The sequence below is a fragment of the Hyperolius riggenbachi genome, chromosome 4 (genome assembly GCF_040937935.1).
Source record: "Hyperolius riggenbachi isolate aHypRig1 chromosome 4, aHypRig1.pri, whole genome shotgun sequence".
In the NCBI taxonomy this organism is placed as follows: domain Eukaryota; kingdom Metazoa; phylum Chordata; class Amphibia; order Anura; family Hyperoliidae; genus Hyperolius; species Hyperolius riggenbachi.
In genome coordinates this window covers 380,863,544-380,878,511 of record NC_090649.1, presented here as the reverse complement: position 1 = coordinate 380,878,511, position 14,968 = coordinate 380,863,544, and the positions used below count along the sequence as shown (strand labels likewise).

Here is a 14,968-nt window from a genome sequence, read left to right as displayed (position 1 = left end):
AAACTCCTTACTGGAACCCTGGTCCCCCATGACAAAGGCAGTGCCTTTAACCAGTACACTATCACATCTGCCACTCATACTGTGGGAGGAGGGGACGGAATACTGGGAGCAGCTCTGGCTAACTAATATTTTGGGCTACTTATTACTAGGGGTGTACATCTGGCTAATACTGGGGGTACCTCTGACTATCTAGTATTTGAGGCACCACTAGCTACCTATAGTTAGGGGCTCCTCTGGCTACTTAATATTGGCGTACCGCTGACTACCTAATACTGCTGGGTACCTATGGCTACCTAATACTATTGGAGGACACATTTGGCAGCCGAATACTATTGGGTACACATCTGACTATCATATATAATTTGGGGTACACATCTGACTACCCAATAATACTATCTATTCTAGAGGCACACCTGGCTACCTCTGATTACTATTGGGGTAGGGAGTTATACATGGCTTCCTAATACTGCTATCTAGGGAATTACAGCAACAAAAACCCTTCCTCTAATTTTGAGGTGTGTGTTTCTACTTAATAAAAATATGTTTATGTACTGTCTGTACCCATTTAGGTGTTAAAGTAGCCATCCATCTCTGTAACGAGAAGTTATGTATAAGAATTCTGTAAACCACAGTGTGCTAAGAATAACTCTATGGTTACCCCTCCTATATGTTACCCTAGACATCTGCCTGATTTGCCTATGTCTTAAAAATCCCCTGCTTTCACTTCCTGAAAGTGTTGGCATGAATAGGACAAGAATTATTTTGACAAGCAGCCAGCACAGAATGGTAAGTAATACAACACAGTAATGCATTTGTATTTGCACTTGTATTTTCTATATAGCACAGTACAGGTCAGCTTTAAGTCACCAAGTTGCTAGAAGTAGCAATTAAACTGCTAGTCAGCACATTGCTAGAGCAAAGGTAGCTGAGTAGTAAAAAGATGAACTGTCGAATATACAGTACATCATCAGCTTTGAAAAGGGTAATTACCTTCCTAGTATCAGCAAGAGGGAAAAGGTTAATTATCTCATTACTACCATGAACAGTGGCAGCACAAGAGTTTATTTCTCTCTGGAAAAGGCCAGTGATGTCTCACTTTCCTCTAAACACAAGACCTGGGCTCAAAAGCCAGAGGAGCCTCAATAGAGTTCACAACAAACACTTACAATAAGGCCGGAAGAACACTTGTCCATCTGCATTTGCAATCGCTTTATTTTTTTTATGCAGCTTTCCACATTCAGTTGCAATTTCTCGGACTGCGGTGAAATACATTGGAATTGGGAACACGCACCTCTTGAGGGGGTATAAGCAGAAAGCTGTCCAAATTAAAATTGCAGAAAAAAAACATGAACAACCAACAAGCAATTTCCTAGTGGGCCATTCAAATCAATGGCTAGTGGGATGGAATGTATTTTGAGCAGATTATGTAGGTAAACCCTTATACTACATGGAGGTGGTAAAATTAGTTATTGATTGGCCAATCAATGGTACACACATACAATTTTGATTGGTCAGTTTTATCTCCACTACAGAGCTTACCTAACAGTCTTTTCATAGTATTCAAAATCTGCTCATATAACATGTAGGACGTAAAACTGGCCAATGATTGGTCAATCAAAATTAGAAGTGTGTGCTAGCCTGGTACACACTTTCAATTATGATTGGCCAATCACTGACTAATTTTACCACCTCCATGTAGTTTACCTACACAATCTGCTCATAGTATCCAATATTCCTTAACCAGTTCACCCTCAAGGGTTTTTACTCTAATGGACCAGAGCAATTATCACTTGTCAGTTCTCCTCCCTTTTATTCCCTAATAACTTTATTACTACTTATCACAAGAAAATGATCTATACCTCATTTTTTTCACCACCAATTAGGCTTTCTGTGGGTAGTACATTTTGCTAAGAATTTTTTTTATTCTAAATGCGTTTTAATGGGGAAAAAAAAAATGAAAAAAAAAATCATTATTTCTCAGGTTTCAGCCATTATAGTATTAAAATTAAACATTCTCCTGTGGATAAAACAAACACATTTTATTTGCCCAGTTGTCCCGTTTATTAAACCGTTTAAATTATGTCCCTATCACAATGTATGGCGACAATATATTATTTTAAAATATAGGTGTTATTTTTCCGTTTTATTTTGTTTTTTGCCGCTATATAATAAATTAAAATCATTTCCCCCCATACAATATAGATTAAAAAAGCTGAGTCCCTAAGGCAACTATTTATTTTAAGCTGATTTTTGTTTTACAAGTGGTTTTTTTTTGGGGGGGGGGGGGGGTTGTAAGTGTAATTTTATTAATTTTATTAATAGTGTGTATGTACTTGCATACGTATGTGCTTTGTATGTGTAATATACTTTTTGGCCACAAGATGGCGCTAGTGAACACTCTCCCATATAGGAAGTGATCACTTTTTTTTTTTTTTACTCTTTATTAAACTTTAACAGTTTACTGTTTTATGAATGGACGCGGCCGCTGTTCGCGGTCGCGTCCATTCACTCCAGGCAGTGCGATTGGGTAGAGGACCTCTCGGTCCTCTTCCCCAATCACCCAGCACGGGAACCCGACGGAAACGGCGGCGGTAGCGGCACGCACACGTGCGGAGCGGCGGCGGGAACGCGCAACGTATTAAAACGTCATGTTGCCATTAACAGGCAAAAGCATGACGTTTTAATACACCAGGTTGCCGGTAAATGGTTAACCCTTCATACTAAATGGAGGTACTAAAATGTGTCAGTGATTGGCTAATAATAATTGAAATTGTGTACCAGGCTATAGTGTTAAGATTCTAAAGTTATAAAAACAAATTCAGCGCTCACAGCAAAGCGATAATTAGACTCAACACAAATAGACACAATTCTATGCCTCTAATGTCCAGTCCACTTGATTACATTAACCTGTGCAATCGCATTGCCCAATCGGCAAATTCAAACTGCTAATGGGAGTTCTGCAAGGTATGCCAGGTTGTTCTGTTAAAAATTTCTATGTGAGTTACACTCTTCACTCTCCCTTCATCCACAGTATCCACACTTGATGCATTCAAAGGTGTAAGTCCCCTTACGGGTACAGACTCACCAGATCCAAAGGTCTCAGGTGACCAAGTCTCGCCTCCGGGGGTGTTGGCCCCCCATCGCCTCTTTGGCTATCAGATGTCGCCTAGCGTCTGCTCAGCTCTCTCCTTCCATGCGCTTGATGTGAGGGGGTAAAAAACAAACAGAGGGCCCGCCTCTACTAGTGCATTACTTCTTTTATTAAAAAAGTTTTTTAAAAGTTTAAAAACAAAAATCGGCAGCATATAAAGATTAAGCAGCTGGATGGATTACAAATGGTAGGCTATGGGGACTTAGCTCCCGGGTGGCTGCCTCCCACCGTCCACTACTGACATCCACGCCGCCGCTGCTGACTATACCGGCGTGCTGGGGATCACTTCCGTGACGCCACTCAGCTACACTATTGCACGTGTCACGCGTTACGCATGTATGCGTCGACGTCACACACAAGCCACGCCCTACGCGTTTCGCTGATAACAGCTCATCAGGGGCTTCTCACATCAAGCGCATGGAAGGAGAGAGCTGAGCAGACGCCAGGCGACATCTGATAGCCAAAGAGGCGACGGGGGGGCCAACACCCCCGGAGGCGAGACTTGGTCACTTGAGACCTTTGGATCTGGTGAGTCTGTACCCGTAAGGGGATTTACACCTTTGAATACATCAAGTGTGGATACTGTGGATGAAGGGAGAGCGCAGAGTGTAACTCACATAAAGATCCTATCGTTGTACACACACATAACAGTACAGATGGGCAAAGCAAGATCTAAATATTATGTAAAGTGTGCAATACTATACCCACACAAACCAGCACTCTAAGCTCTGCCAAGCTCCTGGGTCACCTACTATACATAAATACGTGGGCAGTCCTTAATGACATTGGGGCTGTGCATAGTAAAAATTACAACACACTTGATAAAGCATAGATTTTACTACACCAGCTCCGTCACATGTGACGTGATCACACAAGTAACTGAGACTAAACTCAGCTGTCTAACAATCTGCCATAAACAATTGAATTGGCTCCTGACCCTGTAATCACTGTGAGCCAATCACAGCGATCACAAAGAGAAAAATGAAAAAAAAAGGATTTTTGTCCTTAAAGAGGAACTGTCGCAAAAATCTTAAAATTGAAAACACATACAAATAAGAAGTACATTTCTCTCAGAGTAAAATGAGCCATAAATTACTTTTCTCCTATCTTGTTGTCACTTACAGTAGGTAGTAGAAATCTGACATTACCGACAGGTTTTGGGCTAGTCCATCTCTCCATAGGGGATTCTCAGCATGGCCTTTATTCTTTATAAAGACATTCCCTGATAAAGATTTATACAAAGATGCTGGCCAGCCTCCCTGCTCGCTGCACACTATTTTGGCAGTTGGACGGAGCAACTGCCATTTACTAAGTGCTTTTAAAAATAAAGAAAACCCTGAGAACCCCCTATAACTTATTGTAAGTGACAGCAACAAAGGAGAAAAGTAATTTATGGCTCATTTTACTCTGGGAGAAATGTACTTCTTATTTGTATGTGTTTTAAATTTTTGTGACAGTTCCTTTTTAAGGGGTTTACCTATACTTTTACCTACAGTGACTTGCCAATCAAAATTGGTTGTGTGTATGCACCCTAAAGCCTGATACACACCTACAATTTTGATTGGCTAGACACTGATTATGTTTATCACCTCCAAGTAGTATGAAAGTTTACCTACACAATCTGTTCATAGTATACAAAATGTGCTGACCCTGGACCCTTGGAAATTGTAAAATCAATGGCCAATCAAAACTTGAACGTGTGTACCAGGCTTTAGTCTGGTACAATGAAAATGGCCAGATCAGAAACTAGTAAATGTTACCATCCAATAATGAATATAGCCCCATGTTTCATCCAAATCATCTAAATCAATCCTTCATGTTTCTGAGACTAAATCCAAAACACTGGATCATAAAACTTATGATGTACAGATATTACCTATTCACGTTATAAAGATTGATTACCTTAATGGCATGTTGACATGTTGTCATCTGTTTTCTTCATAGCCTATAGTTTCTTGGTAGAAAGTTATAAGTACTGGAAGGTTGAACACTTCAGGAGGATACCTAAAAAGAAAAGGATCTGAGGTCGGATGGAGGACCGACGTGGAGCTACCTTGTGGAGGATGACATCCAGGGTAGAAGTGGAGTCACATAACTATATTTTTGGTTATTTGTGTTTTTTTTTCTTTTTTCTGGAGTTTTTTTTTCTCTTTTTGCAAGGACATTGCAACTCACGAAGAAACCTAGGAGCAGCCCAGCTCCAGCTTTGGAACTTCGGCCAAAAAGAGGGGTTGTTAGGGAGGGGGGGTGGGAAACTTTGGGAGGGTTCTGTCATCTCGAGAAGGAGAGTAACAATACTTTATATATGTTATGTATATTGCCAGCTAACCTGACCCATGGATCACCAGTTCCATGACACTAAAAATAACATCTTGGAATGTTAAAGGGCTGAGATCCCCAGGGAAACGATCAATAGTACTTAGACATCTCAAAAAGATAAAATCAGACATAGCACTACTCCAGGAATGTCATTTGACTCAGGATCATTTCAAATTTATGAAAAAATCATGGGTAGGCCAAGTCTTTGGCGCTTCAGCCCAGGGACGTAAAGCCGGAGTGCTAATTCTCATACATAAGTCACTACAAGGCCAGGTCCTAGCACACAAAAGTGATGACAAGGGACGGTGGATGTGGCTCAGGTTACGCTTGGCAGGAGAGGAGTTGATCATCTTTAATGTGTATGCACCTAATGAAGAAGATAGGGCTTTTTATGATGAGATTGGTAGGGAGATACTAATGTTGGGGGATGTGAAAATAATACAGGGAGGAGATTTTAATGCCATTGCAAATACATTTGAAGACAGGTCCAGGAGGTCGCCAGCTGGTAAGCTTGCCATCACTAAGGCACAAATTTTGAATGAATACTTAATTTCCACTTCTCTATGTGATGGATGGAGAGCACTACACCCTGATGGCGAGGAGTATACATTTTATTCCAGTCCACATGATGTGTGGTCTCGCCTAGATTACTTTTTTCTTACTCCGTCATTGATGGCACAGGTTGCGCGGCTGGAGATTTTGGACCTGACTATATCAGATCATTCCCCTGTCCAATTGACATTCACTCCTATAGTCCCCAGGGGCACTGACATTATATGGCGCTTCCCCTCGTACCTTTACGAAGACGAAGGCTTTGCCCAATTATTGCTACAGTGGTGGTGGGAGTACAGGGAAGATAATGCTGCGTTTACTAAAGACATTTTCTTGTTCTGGGAGGCAGCCAAGCCAACACTTAGGGGTAGAATTATTAGCTACCTAGCAGGTAAGAAGAAAAAATCCCACGACTCTTACATGTCCTCCATAGGAGAATTGCGCTCCACACATAAAATTTTCCTCAGTAACCCCACTCCGGAAACTCGTTTAAATTGGATAACAGCAAAAAAAATCAGATACTGAATATAAGATTAGAGAAAGATATTTGAGATCATTCAGAGATCTTTACTTTTATAAATTTGGCAATAAAATGGGAAATCTTTTATCAAAAATGTCGAAACCCCCTCATTTAAATACTACCATTACTAGCCTTAGATCTCCATCAGGCCAAATCCAAAATGATCCCAAATCAATTAGCAAGATATTCAAGGATTTCTATCAAAATCTTTATAAGCAGTCCCATGATCAAACTTTGAATGACAATTCCCCCCCCCCCCCCCCCTGGCTCGAATCACTATCCCTGCCAAGTCTATCTGAGGAAGATTTATCATTCCTGAATTTACCTGTCACACCCGAGGAGGTCAAGGGAACGATTAAATCCCTATCCCTAAATCCCTATCCCTGATGGGCTCACCCCAGAATTTTATAAACTATTGAAACAAGAATTAGCACTATACCTCGCTACCTTGTTCAATAAAATTTTGAAGGAGGGACAATACCCTACGTTGGCGAACATGGCCTATATGAAACTGATATCTAAACCAGGTAAGGATCCACTGGATCCAGGGTCGTACCGACCCATCTCACTAATGAATCAGGACCTCAAGATTCTCTCAAAAATAATAGCGGACAGATTAGCGGAACTACTCCCGAAACTGGTAAGCCCCAATCAAGTAGGTTTCATGAGACAGCGATCTGCCATTGCCAACATTCGTAAGGTCCTGATAGCACAAGATCAGGTTAAAGCCTACCCCAGATCCTGTAAAACGTATGCCTTATTAATGATTGATGCTGAGAAAGCTTTCAATAATGTTAATTGGGGGTGGTTGGAAAATATATTAGACAAAATGAATATCCAAGGGGAACTTAGAAGGCTAATTAAGGCAATGCATACCAATCCAAGAGCGCGGGTTTATACCCCAGGATTTTTATCGGAAGATATACTAGAAAAAGGCACCAGACAGGGGTGCCCTTTGTCCCCCCTATTATTTAACTTAGCACTAGAGCCACTGACACAATTATTAGATAAAGGGGTGCCTGGAATGAACATCGGGGAAGCCACAATTTCACAGGCCATGTTCGACGACGATATCCTACTATTTCTTAGCAATCCAGAATCTCAACTTGAAAAAGTTTTTAAAATCATACAGGATGTAGGAGCATATAGTGGATTCAAGGCCAACATGGATAAATGTGAACTATTATATCTGTCTCCTTGTGCACCTAGACATATGGTACATCCAGGGGCGTAACTAGAAATCACTGGGCCCCCCTGCGAATATTTGGATGGGGCCCCCCCCATAGGTGCCAAATAATCGTAATGGGGCAGCGTTTCACTGTAAATTAATTGTAAAGTGGGCAGCATTTTACCAGACAATCGTAATGTGGGCCAGAAAATCGTAATGTGGGCAGAGTTCACCAGAAAATCGTAATGTGGGCCTTTAGAAAATCATAATGTGGGCAGAGTTCACCAGAAAATCGTAATGTGGGCAGAGTTCACCAGAAAATCGTAACGTGAGCAGCAGTCACCAGAAAATTGTAACGTGGACAGCATTCACCAGACAATCGTAATGTGGGCAGCGTTCACCAGAATATCGTAATGTGGGACAGAAAATCGTAATGTGGGCAGAGTTCACCAGAAAATCGTAATGTGGGCAGCGTTCACCAGAAAATTGTAACATGGACAGCATTCACTAGACAATCGTAACGCGGGCAGTGTTCACCAGAAAATCGTAATGTGGGCCAGAAAATCGTAATGTGGGCAGCGTTCACCAGAAAATCGTAACGTGGACAGCATTCACCAGACAATCGTAACGTGGGCAGTGTTCACCAGAAAATCGTAATGTGGGCCAGAAAATCGTAATGTGGGCAGAGTTCACCAGAAAATCGCAATGTGGGCATCAGTCACCAGAAAATCCTAATGTGGGCAGCAGTCACCAGAATATCGTAATGTGGGCAGCAGTCACCAGAAAATCCTAATGTGGGCAGCAGTCACCAGAATATCGTAATGTGGGCAGCACACACCAGAAAATCCTAATGTGGGCAGCAGTCACCAGAAAATCCTTATGTGGGCAGCAGTCACCAGAAAATCCTTATGTGGGCAGCAGTCACCAGAAAATCGCAATGTGGGCAGCAGTCACCAGAAAATCGTAATGTGGGCAGCATACACCAGAAAATCGTAATGTGGGCAGCAGACACCAGAAAATCGCAATGTGGGCAGCAGACACCTGAAAATCGCAATGTGGGCAGCAGACACCTGAAAATCGCAATGTGGGCAGCAGACACCTGAAAATCGTAATGTGGGCAGCAGACACCTGAAAATCGTAATGTGGGCAGCAGACACCAGAAAATCGCAATGTGGGCAGCAGACACCAGAAAATCGCAATGTGGGCAGCAGTGACCAGAAAATCGTAATGTGGGCAGCAGACACCTGAAAATCGTAATGTGGGCAGCAGTCACCAGAAAATCCTAATGTGGGCAGCAGTCACCAGAATATCGTAATGTGGGCAGCACACACCAGAAAATCCTAATGTGGTCAGCAGTCACCAGAAAATCCTTATGTGGGCAGCAGTCACCAGAAAATCCTTATGTGGGCAGCAGTCACCAGAAAATCGCAATGTGGGCAGCAGTCACCAGAAAATCGTAATGTGGGCAGCATACACCAGAAAATCGCAATGTGGGCATCAGTCACCAGAAAATCCTAATGTGGGCAGCAGTCACCAGAATATCGTAATGTGGGCAGCAGTCACCAGAAAATCCTAATGTGGGCAGCAGTCACCAGAATATCGTAATGTGGGCAGCACACACCAGAAAATCCTAATGTGGGCAGCAGTCACCAGAAAATCCTTATGTGGGCAGCAGTCACCAGAAAATCCTTATGTGGGCAGCAGTCACCAGAAAATCGCAATGTGGGCAGCAGTCACCAGAAAATCGTAATGTGGGCAGCATACACCAGAAAATCGTAATGTGGGCAGCAGACACCAGAAAATCGCAATGTGGGCAGCAGACACCTGAAAATCGCAATGTGGGCAGCAGACACCTGAAAATCGCAATGTGGGCAGCAGACACCTGAAAATCGTAATGTGGGCAGCAGACACCAGAAAATCGCAATGTGGGCAGCAGACACCAGAAAATCGCAATGTGGGCAGCAGTGACCAGAAAATCGTAATGTGGGCAGCAGACACCTGAAAATCGTAATGTGGGCAGCAGACACCAGAAAATCGCAATGTGGGCAGCAGACACCAGAAAATCATAATGTGGGCAGCAGACACCAGAAAATCATAATGTGGGCAGCAGACACCTGAAAATCCTAATGTGGGCAGCATACACCAGAAAATCGCAATGTGGGCAGCAGACACCTGAAAATCGTAATGTGGGCAGCAGACACCTGAAAATCGTAATGTGGGCAGCAGACACCTGAAAATCGTAATGTGGGCAGCAGACACCTGAAAATCGCAATGTGGGCAGCAGTGACCAGAAAATCGCAATGTGGGCAGCAGTGACCAGAAAATCGTAATGTGGGCAGCAGACACCTGAAAATCGCAATGTGGGCAGCAGACACCATAAAATCGTAATGTGGGCAGCAGACAGAGTTGGGCCGAACCTCCGATTTTCGGTTCGCGAACCGGGTTCGCGAACTTCCGCGGAAGGTTCGGTTCGCGTTAAAGTTCGCGAACCGCAATAGACTTCAATGGGGATGCGAACTTTGAAAAAAAAAAAATAATTATGCTGGCCACAAAAGTGATGGAAAAGATGTTTCAAGGGGTCTAACACCTGGAGGGGGGCATGGCAGAGTGGGATACACGCCAAAAGTCCCCGGGAAAAATCTGGATTTGACGCAAAGCAGCGTTTTAAGGGCAGAAATCACATTGAATGCTAAATGACAGGCCTAAAGTGCTTTAAAACATCTTGTGTATACATCAATCAGGTAGTGTAATTAAGGTACTGTTTCACACTGACACACCAAACTCACCGTGTAACGCACCGCAAACAGCTGTTTGTGTAGTGACGGCCGTGCTGGACTGGTGCGCACCATGGCGACAGTGCAGGTTTTGGTGGCGGGTTCACTGAACAGGTATACAGTGGCGGGTCCACTGAACAGAACAGGTATACAGTGGCGGGTTCACAGAACAGGTATACAGTGGCGGGTCCACTGAACAGAACAGGTATACAGTGGCGGGTTCACAGAACAGGTATACAGTGGCGGGTTCACAGAACAGGTATGCAGTGGCGGGTTCACTGAACAGGTATACAGTGGCGTGTCCACTGAACAGAACAGGTATACAGTGGCGGGTTCACAGAACAGGTATGCAGTGGCGTGTTCACTAAACAGGTATACAGTGGCGGGTCCACTGAACAGAACAGGTATACAGTGGCGGGTTCACAGAACAGGTATACAGTGGCGGGTCCACTGAACAGAACAGGTATACAGTGGCGGGTTGACAGAACAGGTATGCAGTGGCAGGTTCACTGAACACAACAGGTATGCAGTGGCGTGTTCACTAAACAGGTATACAGTGGCGGGTCCACTGAACAGAACAGGTATACAGTGGCGGGTTGACAGAACAGGTATGCAGTGGCAGGATCACTGAACAGGTATGCAGTGGCAGGATCACAGTACAGGTATGCAGTGGGCTGAGGGCTCACTGAACAGAACAGGTATGCAGTGGCAGGATCACTGAACAGGTATGCAGTGGCAGGATCACAGTACAGGTATGCAGTGGGCTGAGGGCTCACTGAACAGAACAGGTATGCAGTGGCAGGATCACTGAACAGGTATGGAGTGGCAGGATCACAGTACAGGTATGCAGTGGGCTGAGGGCTCACTAAACAGAACAGGTATGCAGTGGCAGGATCACTGAACAGGTATGCAGTGGCAGGATCACAGTACAGGTATGCAGTGGGCTGAGGGCTCACTGAACAGAACAGGTATGCAGTGGCAGGATCACTGAACAGGTATGGAGTGGCAGGATCACAGTACAGGTATGCAGTGGGCTGAGGGCTCACTGAACAGAACAGGTATGCAGTGGCAGGATCACTGAACAGGTATGCAGTGGCAGGATCACAGTACAGGTATGCAGTGGGCTGAGGGCTCACTGAACAGAACAGGTATGCAGCCAGGAAGAAGTTAAGCCTAACTAATCTTTCCCTATATGAGAGACTGCAGCAGCTCGCCCTACTCTCACTAATGCAGGCACACGAGTGGCCGTAATGGCCGCCGCTGCCTGCCTTATATAAGGGGGGGTGGGGCTCCAGGGGCTAGTGTAGCCTAATTGGCTACACTGGGCCTGCTGACTGTGATGTAGAGGGTCAAAGTTGACCCTCAGGTGCATTATGGGGCGAACCGAACTTCTTCCACAAAACGTTCGCGTGCGGTACCCGCACGCGAACCACCTACGTTCGCGCGAACCACGTTCGCCGGCGAACCGTTCGGCCCAACTCTAGCAGACACCAGAAAATCGCAATGTGGGCAGCAGACACCAGAAAATCATAATGTGGGCAGCAGACACCTGAAAATCGTAATGTGGGCAGCAGGCACCTGAAAATCGTAATGTGGGCAGCAGGCACCTGAAAATCGTAATGTGTGCAGCAGACACCAGAAAATCATAATATGGGCAGCAGACACCAGAAAATCGCAATGTGGGCAGCAGACACCTGAAAATCGTAATGTGGGCAGCAGTTACCAGAAAATCGCAATGTGGGCAGCAGTCACCAGAAAATCGCAATGTGGGCAGCAGACACCTGAAAATCGTAATGTGGGCAGCAGACACCTGAAAATCGTAATGTGGGCAGCAGACACCTGAAAATCGTAATGTGGGCAGCAGACACCTGAAAATCGTAATGTGAGCAGCAGACACCTGAAAATCATAATGTGTGCAGCAGACACCTGAAAATCACAATGTAGGCAGCAGACACCTGAAAATCATAATGTGTGCAGCAGACACCTGAAAATCACAATGTAGGCAGCAGACACTAGAAAAAAAAATGCACCTGTGAAAAAAAACCAATTCACTTACCTGACAGAAGTCTTCTCCTCTCCCGGCATCTGGCTCGCAGCTCCCCGAGTCCTCCTGCAGCACATCTCCCGCGCTGACAGGCAGAGTGCAGGGCTACGGCAAGATGGCTGCCGAAGCCCTGTACTAGAGACACAAATAGTCTCCAGTGTAGGGCTTCTTCGGCGGCCATCTTGCCGTAGCCCTGCTCTGCCTGCCGGAGACTGCAGGCTGCTGGAGCGGGGCTGCGGGGAATGAACTGAGCACCTTGCTGGGGGGTCCAGAGCAGCGCTCCCCCCACGCACAGTGAGCGGGCCCCAGAGCAGCCCCGGGCCCCCCTGCGGCTGAGGGGGTCGCATCCCCGGTAGGTACGCCGGTGGGTACATCACTTGCCTGTAAAAGTCAGTCCGGTAATTACGTACTTGGGTATAAAAATACACAAGGACCCAAATATGCTGTACTCTCTAAACTACAATCCCCTGATTAAGGATCTTAAACGACAACTAATTAGCTGGGAGAACTTACCAATCAACCTCCCGGGGAGGGCGGCCCTAATTAAATCAGTCACTTTCGGCAGATTACTGTACCCACTTCAAACAATTCCTTTGCTGCTGAAACACTCGGACATTCAGGATTTAAATAGAGCTTTTAGTAGATTCCTATGGAGGAATAAAAAGTCAAGGATAGCCCTCTCCAAATTGACAATGCCTAGAGAGTGGGGAGGGTTAGCAATCCCGGATATTCGACGATACAACCTGGCTTGCTTGGCCAGACACATACGAGATTGGTTGAACAAAACCAGCAATCACTCCAACTATCTCCTGGAGGCCTCCTTCTCTGAATCGTGGTCTTTGTCGGGCCTTCTCCACACTACGCAAAAAGATATGCCACCAAAACTCAAAAAGAGCAGAGTTATAAAAGACACCGTGATGGCCTGGAGGGCCCTCAGGAAGCAGTTTTCAGTTCCTCAACAGATCTCGAAATATATGCCATTGTGGGGCCTCCCGGGTTACTAGCATAGCCCATGCTGGTTTTCTATCCTGGATCGACAGGGGGGTTGAGTGCTTGGGGCAGCTTTGCGATTTGCGCAGGGGAAAACTCCTGACCTTCTTGGAAGCTAGGAATAAATTTAATATACTAAGGAGTCATTTCCTCTTCTATGGTCAACTACAATCTTTTGCACATAGCAAAATCAGAGATATTTCGATCATAGCAACACTTAATCCATTTGACAAATTTATTTCCCCTCACGTCTACCACTTATCATTGTCTGAGATTCACTCTAGACTCCAGGGGATTAACCTGGAGTCTAAAGCACGAAATAATTTTTGTAAATGGAAAAAAGACATCCCAAACAAAAACATTGAAGGGAAAATACTGGAGGGATATAGACTGATTCATAAAATTGTCCCAGGGGAGAGTTGGAGGGAATCACAATTCAAATGTATTCACAGGGCCAAATTTGCCTTCAACATAAAGTATCGTTCTCCTCCTGCGCATTATTCGCCGAGGTGGCCCAAGTGCTCCCTGCAGGACGCAGACTTATTTCACTGTGTATGGACCTGCCCGATAATAGTAAGATTTTGGCGCAATGTCTTAGAATATATAAAACAGGTGTGTAAACTACAATTAGATTTGTGCCCGGTGATGCTCTTGTTCAACTATGACGATTCTAAAAATGCCGTTTCCACTACAACTAAAACTTCTTTACCAAGCAAGCTATCGCATTTGATTATTATAGCCTCATGCTAGGTCATATTCAATAAATGGATCGATCCAAACTCTCCTACTGTGTGGGATGTACAGGAAGAACTGCTTCATTTATAAAACCAGGATAGACTGGAAGCGATCATTCACAAAGATAAGAAGACAGCAACTTTCTTCAAAAAGTGGAAAGGCTTTATTCTTGCATCTCTCACAAATAGTGAAGTAAGAGCACTTATGGAACACTTTAAATACACCAAATGGTATTTGACGGAACACTTGCGGGGATCCTTGGGACGACTTGACATCACATAAACGGACTAGTTGGTTGAATTACTCTCAGAGATGACAGAAGGGAGGGTAGGGTATAGGGGAGGTAGGAGATACTGATATTAGAAACTCGTTTAATCTGAAACAAACATCTGGTTATCATGAGTAAGGCCTAATGCCACGCATGCCACTGTAATGACGCTGTTTGTTAATGTGTTGTTTATAGTATCTCCTCTCTGTTGGGAAACACAATAAAAATATTGTTAAAAAAAAAAAAAAAAGATTGATTACCAATAATGTTTTTGTGGGGGACCAATCAGAGCTAAAATATTCAAATGAGAAACCTGGCTAAAGTCCATATATCATAGCCCAAAACTTTGCCTAATTGTACCGTATTTCACATCAATAGCAAAACAAATGTGAGCAGTAATATTAATGATGTGTGCAAACACCACATACATTTTTGTAGTGGGCTAAA

The 14,968-nt window shown here is 44.2% G+C and overlaps 1 protein-coding gene across 1 annotated transcript in view; it reads right to left on the bottom strand.

The window, feature by feature from the left end:
- TTC27 (tetratricopeptide repeat domain 27) overlaps positions 1-4,420 on the bottom strand; it is a 564,428-nt gene extending 560,008 nt beyond the window's left edge. Inside the window, exon 1 of the mRNA XM_068232111.1 lies at positions 4,274-4,420. The gene's annotated coding sequence lies outside the window, so the exon portion shown is untranslated. The remainder of the gene's footprint in view (positions 1-4,273) is intronic.
- Between the last annotated feature and the right edge of the window lie 10,548 nt (positions 4,421-14,968).